Source organism: Chelonus insularis, unplaced genomic scaffold (genome assembly GCF_013357705.1).
Source record: "Chelonus insularis isolate UGA/USDA-ARS -01 unplaced genomic scaffold, ASM1335770v1 contig_131_pilon, whole genome shotgun sequence".
Lineage (NCBI taxonomy): Eukaryota > Metazoa > Arthropoda > Insecta > Hymenoptera > Braconidae > Chelonus > Chelonus insularis.
The window spans coordinates 2189096-2198117 of NW_023276372.1; positions in this window are offsets into that span (position 1 = coordinate 2189096).

The window sequence follows — 9022 nt, forward strand, 5'->3', positions numbered from 1 at the left end:
CATTCTTTCTGCCTCTTTAACTTGTTTTCTCTTTTGTAATCCCCACAGGATATTATTTTTTCTGAAGTCTTTTCACACCGGGAAAAAATATAATTTTTTAACCACTTCAACTATTTCGAAATGAGGAATAGAATTTTTAAAACATTTTTTTTGTTTGCTCTCATTTTTTCATACACTTTTAAAATTTATTTTTTCTATCTTCTAAATAGCTTTTTCCAGAAGTAGAAAATAATTTTAAAAGAATATTAAATCAGTCTATTACTCCATTCTTAAAATTTTATAATAAATTTTAATATGACAAACAGAGAGAAAAAAAATTTATTTCTATTTCGATAAAAGCTAACAGTTATTTTAAAAAAAACAGTCTTTATTTCAGTAACTTTCATCGCACTATCCATCCATCAATCATTCATTTACTTGACGTTGAAGTCCAGAATTTTTCACCTATTAACGTTGATGTATGATTTTTTTTTCTCTTTTTAAATATTCGTTAAACGTTCGAAATTATTTTAGACCAAAATTTTATGTTTAACGTATGCTAAAACAAAATTTTAATCCACGACTCAAACTAAAATCCAGCCGAGTGACACTATGTAATTAAATGTTTATGTTTGAGAGTTATTTTTTAAATTTACCAGTGCCGTTAAATTCACAAAATTAAACAACCTATAAACTGTTGAAAGAAAATAAATACTATATAAAATATATTATTTAATGAAAAGCTCGACCATATCATTGAAAAACGTATCGTCTGGTTTACGTTCGTGAAGAAAAGTTCCCATAGGAGATTATTACCAGTTTTACGTTGCGCAACATCTCGTAAATTTCTTGCAGTTCTCTTCAAGATGCTTTTCATCTTCAAATCCACCTCTTTGACAAGAATACTATTTTTTTTTATGTTACAGCAGACCAGCTCTCGCTTATTGAATAATCTTAGCTCGTATAAATTTATGTCAACACTCATAAATTACTTCTCAGAGCTTTTTTTTTAACTTCTATGTATAAATTTATTGATATGATACGATATTCAAATAGTTCATCGATGACTGAATGCAATTTTCGATCGTGTTATGCATCAATTATACAGAGAATCAAGTATTTTATTAGAAAATGAAGATAGACAGAAGGATACTCAGATAGAATATATGAAAATGTCAAAGTCCACTACATTAATCAAGCGGCTGTTGTGGCGGCTAATTAATTCCTATCACGCGTGCATGAATATCGTATCGGTCGCATGTCTCGATTCATTCTCTTGATTACAATACTCACTATTTCACATATATCGGATGAAAACAAAGAAAAATACATGTATTCTGATGTCACAAAAGATTGGAATTTACACCTTCAACACGATGATTTTGTAATGTTTGTTTTCACACATGACAGTAAATAATATATTTATAATCAATGAAGAGATACTAGAGGAGAGTGTATTGCGGAAAATTACCCTTTGTTTGATAACTACATTGGTATTGATTGAGACTTGGATATCGACAAGGTTCGATTTTTTGACGAGAGAACTAAAAATTTCGACAGCAACAAGTCAATAATCGTTGACAAGTAAAGAGTAATTTAAAAAAGAAGAAATAATCTAGCAGTTGAAGCAATTTCGATGAGCTTGATGCTGCTATGAGAATCAAGTTGGAATTGGAGAAGATGTGAACAGAGATTGGTAGGAATTAAATTTTACTGGTAGGCTTGTCAAGCAAGCCTCGTGTGATTTGAAATCGATAGAAGTGCATCGGAGTGCAGATTTAACAGATGTGCACATTGGCCTGTCACCGTTATCGTCACTCAAGCACGCATGGAAAAGATTTTAAAATTCCGTTAGAACTTGAATGGTGATCGATTAAAATTTTTCCGAGCTCAGCTGTCGTCTTATTTTTGTCATTTTCAAATCACTTTGGAGTTGAGGGTTAATCAGAAAAATTAACTTTTAGGACTCAGTTGAAAAAAAAACGAATATCTGGAATTCATTGGAAGATGGCTGTTGAAATAATCATTTTTTAAATTAATCCAATCAAAAGCAATATATCATTTCTTTTTAAAATTCTATAAAGCCCGCATAATACAATGTTTTGCTACATTGATTAATTTCCATCGTACTCTCGGTTTTGTAAACATTCGGAATTTGTGTATTTGCAATTATCACTGAAACTTGTGCGCAAATTGGTTTCTCTTGCGTGCTAAGCTAATCGGATAAATGAGAATGCGAGAATAGAGACAAAACCTAATTCAATATTCTCCACAACTTGAATGTTTTTAGATGAAGCATTTGAATTTATTTTTTACAGTCTGTTCAAACTTAACCCATTATAGAAACAGGAGATGAACCAAGAAAAATATTCAAATACCACAAGACTTTGGAGCTTCTAGGATATCATCAAACACAAGTATACTTTTTCCAAGGGGGATTCCTGAGTCATTAAACTTGTCGTAGAACTATCTAATTTTTTATTGAAATGGAAGATTGATGATTGTTAAACAAAAAAAAAGTTAAAAAGTTTTTAAATGAACTCAATAATTAAATAAAATATTTCCCTTGTTAGATTTTATTTTATTAAAAAATATCGTATGCTTTTATTTCTAGTCTTGTGAAAGATAAAACTACCTCAGTAGTATGACTGAAGCAAGTGATACAGGTCAACGACAAAGCGAGCCAGCGCTCACACGTCTATTTAATACAGCTAAGGAATTTAATTTCTTCTTCTCTACCTTTTCTTATATAAACTCTTTTCAAAACACGTCTAGAGTTTTTCCTTCTCTACCTCTCCGACAAGCTTCGAATATAAAGTCCAGTTTTAAAATTCTATAAAAATCACTGACACATTAATTGCCTTCCTTAAGGTAATTTTTTTTTAGTTAGATAACTATTTCTGCTTTTTTTAAATCAAAAATCTTTTCATATTAAAATTTAAGGACTTTTTATTTTCTCCAAGTTGAAATGAATGAAAAATGTCAGGCAGAATAAAGTAATTAGGGTGATAAGGCTTTTTTATTGATGAATTAAAAAAAAAACTCCTTTGTATTCATAATTAGCAGAATTGAAAGGACAATAGAATTGAGAACAAAAATAATTTAAACATAGTATTTTGATATGAATGATTTTTAGATTTTTAATTCAGGCCAGAAATAGCTGGATGAAAAAATATGAATTTTTATCTACGCTTTCATTTTTTACCAAGCAAAATTTTGAATATTTGACATAATTTTATTTTGATTGACATTGAATTTATTAGAAAAAATTATTAATACAGGTGCTTTCCGATATAACGAAAATAATTACAAAAAATCTGCTTGACGTACTCTAAGCTGGACTGGTAGCTTGTTTACGTTTAATGATTGTACAAACAAGCGCCTTGTCTCAAGTGGAGATAAATTCTTTCAAGTATTATATAAACTTTTTGAAGAAATACGATGAATTCCTAAGAATATATTCTTTTATGGAATTTCTTTTCTTACGATAAATTTTTTAAAGGCATAAAATCGTAAAAGGTTTTTCGAACGGCCTTTTCAAGCAACCAGGATGGAGGTCAAATAAAAATTTAACTCACACGAGAATATAAAGTAAAAATAAAAGGGGAAAAAATAAAAATAAAAAAAAATAGAACAAAGAGATTGAAAGGAGAAAGAAACGAGGTGTCTATGTTTACTGGCCTGATCTGACAATCGACGAAGCTAAAAATTCTTTTAAAAAACAAAAAAACGAAAGCTAAGCGACTTGAAGCGTTAATCCGCGGAACAAAGGGTTTCCTGTCCCGTTTAAATGGAAATCGATTTTTCTTTTTTGGCATCATTCGACTCTAACGCACCTTCATGAAGGTTCAAAAACTTGTATTGCATCACAACTTTTACTCTATAACGTAATTAGAAGTTATAATATAGAAGTTTTTTAATTCCATTGAAAAGTTGATGGATCCTTCCAGGTAGTAATTTAAATTTGGTTCTAATTTGGAGTCCTGAACATAGTCCTCTTAATTTTTCAAACACTTCATTTGATGTTGCACTTATTGGAGAGTAAATTCAGATCTGGAGAAAAAAAATAAAATCAGACTCATATTCTATTGCTACCCAGGTTGATCTTTAAAATATTTTTTTTAACAGAAACTAGCTAGAAATTGAACAGCAAAAGATGAAAATGTAAATTTCTATGTAAAAAGACGAATTTTCTTTCTTCAAGAACACGTTGATCTGTCTTTTCCAATATCCGCATAAGAGGGTTTAATCCAAATTGAAGAATAATACTAGAGGGATAATCCGGCCGTAAAGTTCGTAGGATCGAGCTCGAGTTTCGATGCAAGAGTGGACAGAATAGAACTGGATAATTTGAATATTTCGAGTGGGAGCAAGATAGCAGAATTACCCGATAAGAAGCTGATTCAAAAGACTAGTGAATCTTCATACAATCATCACAATTGTAATCGATGTTATGATGATTATAAATTTACATAGGTTTTATCAATATTCCTGATTACCAAATTTCATTTCAATTTCGCTCAAAGAAAGTTGGGATGATTTTTAAATCTCGAACTCGTTCCTTCCTACAGATTTATTTGATGCTCTCTGTAATATAAGATGTTTGAAGGGGTAATCCCACATCCCATGTTGATTTTTGAAAATTGAGTCTTTTACAAGAGGCTTTGCTTGTTGTGAATAAAGGATTCTAGAATCACAGAAATTGAGGTCGGATAAATATTGAAGCATCACATTGATGCAAATTCTTTTACAAATAAAATATTTATGACAAAATATTTGGATTCAAAACTGTTCAAACAATGTGAGTTACAAAATTAATATTGAAGTATTTTGAAAGGAATTCAATTGATGTAATAACACTGAAAAAAAACAATATTCCTAGATCAAGGATAACTTTATTCTTGATCATATTCTTGAATAAAAAATGATTTCATCTACTTTAGGTTTTTTTCAGACTTAAGAAAAGAATAAACATTCTAGATTTATATTAAAATATAAACTTTTTGTTCGCTAAAAAATAATAATAATACAATTACAACACATAAGGAATGAAGGCAGACTGATGGCTGAATGGAGACAGACTTATGAGAGGGTAGCTTTCATCTTGTCACTGTCCTGTAATCAGCTTGCATTCATTCTATCATTATTCAAAAATATTTTTACAAGGTAAAAAACTTTAAAACGTACATCACAAGATATAAACTCCATCTTCAAGATTTATTATCTCCAAGCAGTAAAAATGCAAATTTCCAAGCAAAGACATGAGTCAAATGACTATTGGCAGAAGAATAAATGCTGAAAGAGTATGTAAGAGCAAATATACTAAATAGTGTACAAATTACATGGTTAAAAAATGGGAATAGGGTGGTTAAACTTCAGACTTGCGCTTCAGTTAGGTAGACTTAGTTACCTACACTACTCTGATACCGGTGTAGTTACGTTGTTATTGTGCGCAGTTCTCTTTATGCAGGCAGGCGACAGAACTGGTTGGTGGCTTTATATAGGGTCAAGGGAATATAGAAGAGAATGAGATACAGAGAGAGAAAGAAAGACAAGTTAGGGGCATAGTTTGGCGTGCCTCGTTGCTGCTGCCGAGCTACAAACTTATTCTAGTGCAAGCCTGTGTGCCGCCAGCCATCCGTGCCTTCGCGATAAATTGTTTTCACGTGTCGAGGATGTTAAACTGTTTTTCTCTTTCTCTTCACATGCATCTCATCCGGCATACATCTCATCAAAGCCAATGTATTTTCTGTAACATTGTTATTTCATCCAAGAAACTGTACTTCCTTCAACAACTTGATCATATTAAGTTTGTTTGTTATTTCATTCGTCATTAATTTATCAACTCATTTAATATAATTCAAGCACATCAGTCTAAGGTAAAATAATAATGGAGAAATAACAATTCTGATATGCTGATGAAACGAGCTAAGACATTGTTTCTGTAACTTTTTATGCTAGAATTTCTACTTGGTAATGCAAATAGCAACGATTGACTAGATTTTTCTAACTGAGGATGAAACAATAAAAGTCAAGGAATTTTTTAATTGAAAAGTTACAACCTGATTCAAGTTAAAGTGATCAAATGGTTGGATAGAAACAAAGAATTGTTGTAAATATTCAACTGGAAGTTTCTTTTCTACCCTTGACTAGTTCAAGAGAGCCAATCTAGCACACTATGGTTGCGTATATTTTATTATTTTGATACTAACACAAGCGCAAAGATACATCTTGAGGTTAACGAGATTCGTATACGTTTGATGTTTGAGAAAACTTGTATTTTATACAGCAAGATGTTGTTACGTCTTGTACGTAAGAAAAGGTAACCGAGTAGTTTTCATCTCAGGCAAATCCACAGTCAAGAGACTGCTGCTGGTGGATTGCTTCAACAAGAGCAAGAGTTTGCATATCTCGTATGGGTGTACAAGGAAGACTCGTGGATTCCTTCAAAATGAAATTCAACCTCGACTCTGATGTGAATATAAAGTCAAGCCTTGGTTTTATTTTGATGAACACATTGAAATATTGCTATTAAAAATTTGGACAGGTTGTAAAATACATGATAATGTTTCATCAAAGTTTTCCATAGGAATTTTATTATCCATTTGGAAAGTTGATGAGGTATATTTCTGTAACTAAATTCAAATGATTAAACTTTTTATGTAACTATTTAAATGTTGACAATAATTCTGGTGAAGAGAAGAGTTAAAAAGACTGAGAAGGTTATCATGCATCTTCAGTCTAGTTCTTGTTTAAGACAAAAAATAATAGTACAGGTAATTGAAGTCATTCTAGTGTGTCGCACTTAAGTAATTTGCATCTTAGCTCGCGTCGAGCGATCTGCTCCTTCTTGCTGGAAATAAACTTTCAAGCAAAATTCCAGTATAGTATGGCAGGGATGAATGGGACCCGTGGGCTGGGGCGTTGATAAGGGCAGAGTTCTCTCTTGAGTTGCGCTGGGGTTTCTTGTAAGACGGTAATCTTCAGTAAGTAACAAAACACAACCCACTTCACTTTAGGCAACATTCAAGTATTCCTTAGAACTACAGCTAGAGAGAGAGAGAGAGAGAGAGAGAGAAAGGAAGTACATTGGCGAAGCGAACAAGGCTGCACCATAATCCGTTAAGTTGGTATTTTTTCTATAAATATTCAAAATTTTTCATTTTCATAATCATAAAAATGATAAATAAATGTTTGACGTGAAACTATGCAGATTAAAAGATTCAAGAATGTAATAAGAGATTGTGAGAAAGATGGGAATGCTTTGTATAGTGGAATTTTCATGCACTTTACCTTCAACCGGGGTGTGAGAGATACGTAAGTGTGTCGGATTATCCGGACCATTGCTTAGTGAATTCAGTGGATCTGGTCCCGCACTACTTGCGTAACCACTTGCTACATTTTCTCTCTTACCTCGTGGGACATTTCGAAGCCAGTGGGGTTGAATTGGGTCGAACGGATTACGCTTTAGACTTACCATAAATTTATTTCAAACAGTTAATTATTGTTTTAGTTTATGTGCTTCTACCTCATTTATTAGCAGCCAAGGCCCAAAATTCATAAATAATGAATCTTTTAAGTGTTTTGTTCAGCATTATCTCTTGTAATATTCATTATCTCTGAAAGAATGTATTTAGTAAGCTCCATCTGCTATAATTACTCCTAATAAAATTAATCAATTATTAACTAATTATTAATAGCATTCAAAAAAAATCTTTTTATGCTTGTTTTAGCTTCATTTTTCCCTGATTAGTTAATTAATATTTTGTAATATGAGCAAATCAGTTATCATCATTATCAATCAATTAATTATCTAAATGGAAATGTTTTTAACCATATCAGATCCAATATATTGAAATACAATTTAATTGTAATAGATTAATAATCATGCTATCATTAATGTAGATATTACACCAGTGATGATAGATATTGTTCAATTTTCTAATAAATCAATTTGTGGTACCACCATCTAAATTAATTCATTTGGGAAACAGCTAGAAAAGTAAATAAAGATTATGCGAGAAATAAATTAATCTAAAACTGGATTTTAGTAAAAAAAAATACTAGTAAAATGTATATTAAAAATGATTATCAAATATATAAGTATTTACTATATTAATATAAAATAATGTTAATCTCATTAAATGATAACCAATGGGCCTATTAAATTGGCTACATTCATGAATCTCTATAATTATGAATTTGATAACTAATAATATTAGCAATTAATTAAAAATGATTGAAATCACGTGTAAAAAATGAAGTGTGAACTTTTTATTTTATCATTTTATGTTCTCAATTTGAAACAATTATTTCTACAAATTTACCAAAGTTCTATAATTAAAAAAGAGCTCAATATTGGATCTTCATCATCAAAACATGGTCATTAATTACTCATGGATGTGCAGTATGAAAATACAGCGGAAAGCCAAAATCCGCTCTAATTATTATCGGTTATACGATAATAACCGTGAGCGTTAACTGTATGAACCAGAGAAAATGTTGGTAGTGGTAGCAGAGAAGGGAAAGGGAAATAAAGCGGATCGTTGGAGAGAACGCTTGACCGGTGCCGGTGCTATTAGTATAGTAATCATCATCGTTATCGATTTGCAGACTTGCACATTCACCTCTCTCTTCTATCTCACGTTCTCTCTTGTTGAATTTAGCTGTAGGGGCTAAACGAGAGATGTTTGTATATATGCACGAGACAGAGAAAGAAACTGTCGACATTTCTACCGAAGATTATCGCGTTTGATTCAATTTCCAATACGATTCTAAGCCTAATTTATTGTCTATTTGACTTGAGAGTTTAATTAATCTGTTTAATAGAAAACAGACAATGTCAATCATAAACAATAGTAATTAAAACAACTTCAACTACTTGAACAAATGTATAGAAAAAAAGCAATTTCTAGTTAACTTTAAAAAGTTTTTTTATTGCTCAATTTCTCAAAGAGAAGTCATCTGAGTCTATTCTAGATTAAAAATACGTTTTGATTGGATTTTTTTAAAAGCGTTTAAGAGAGCGATAAATGGATACGTT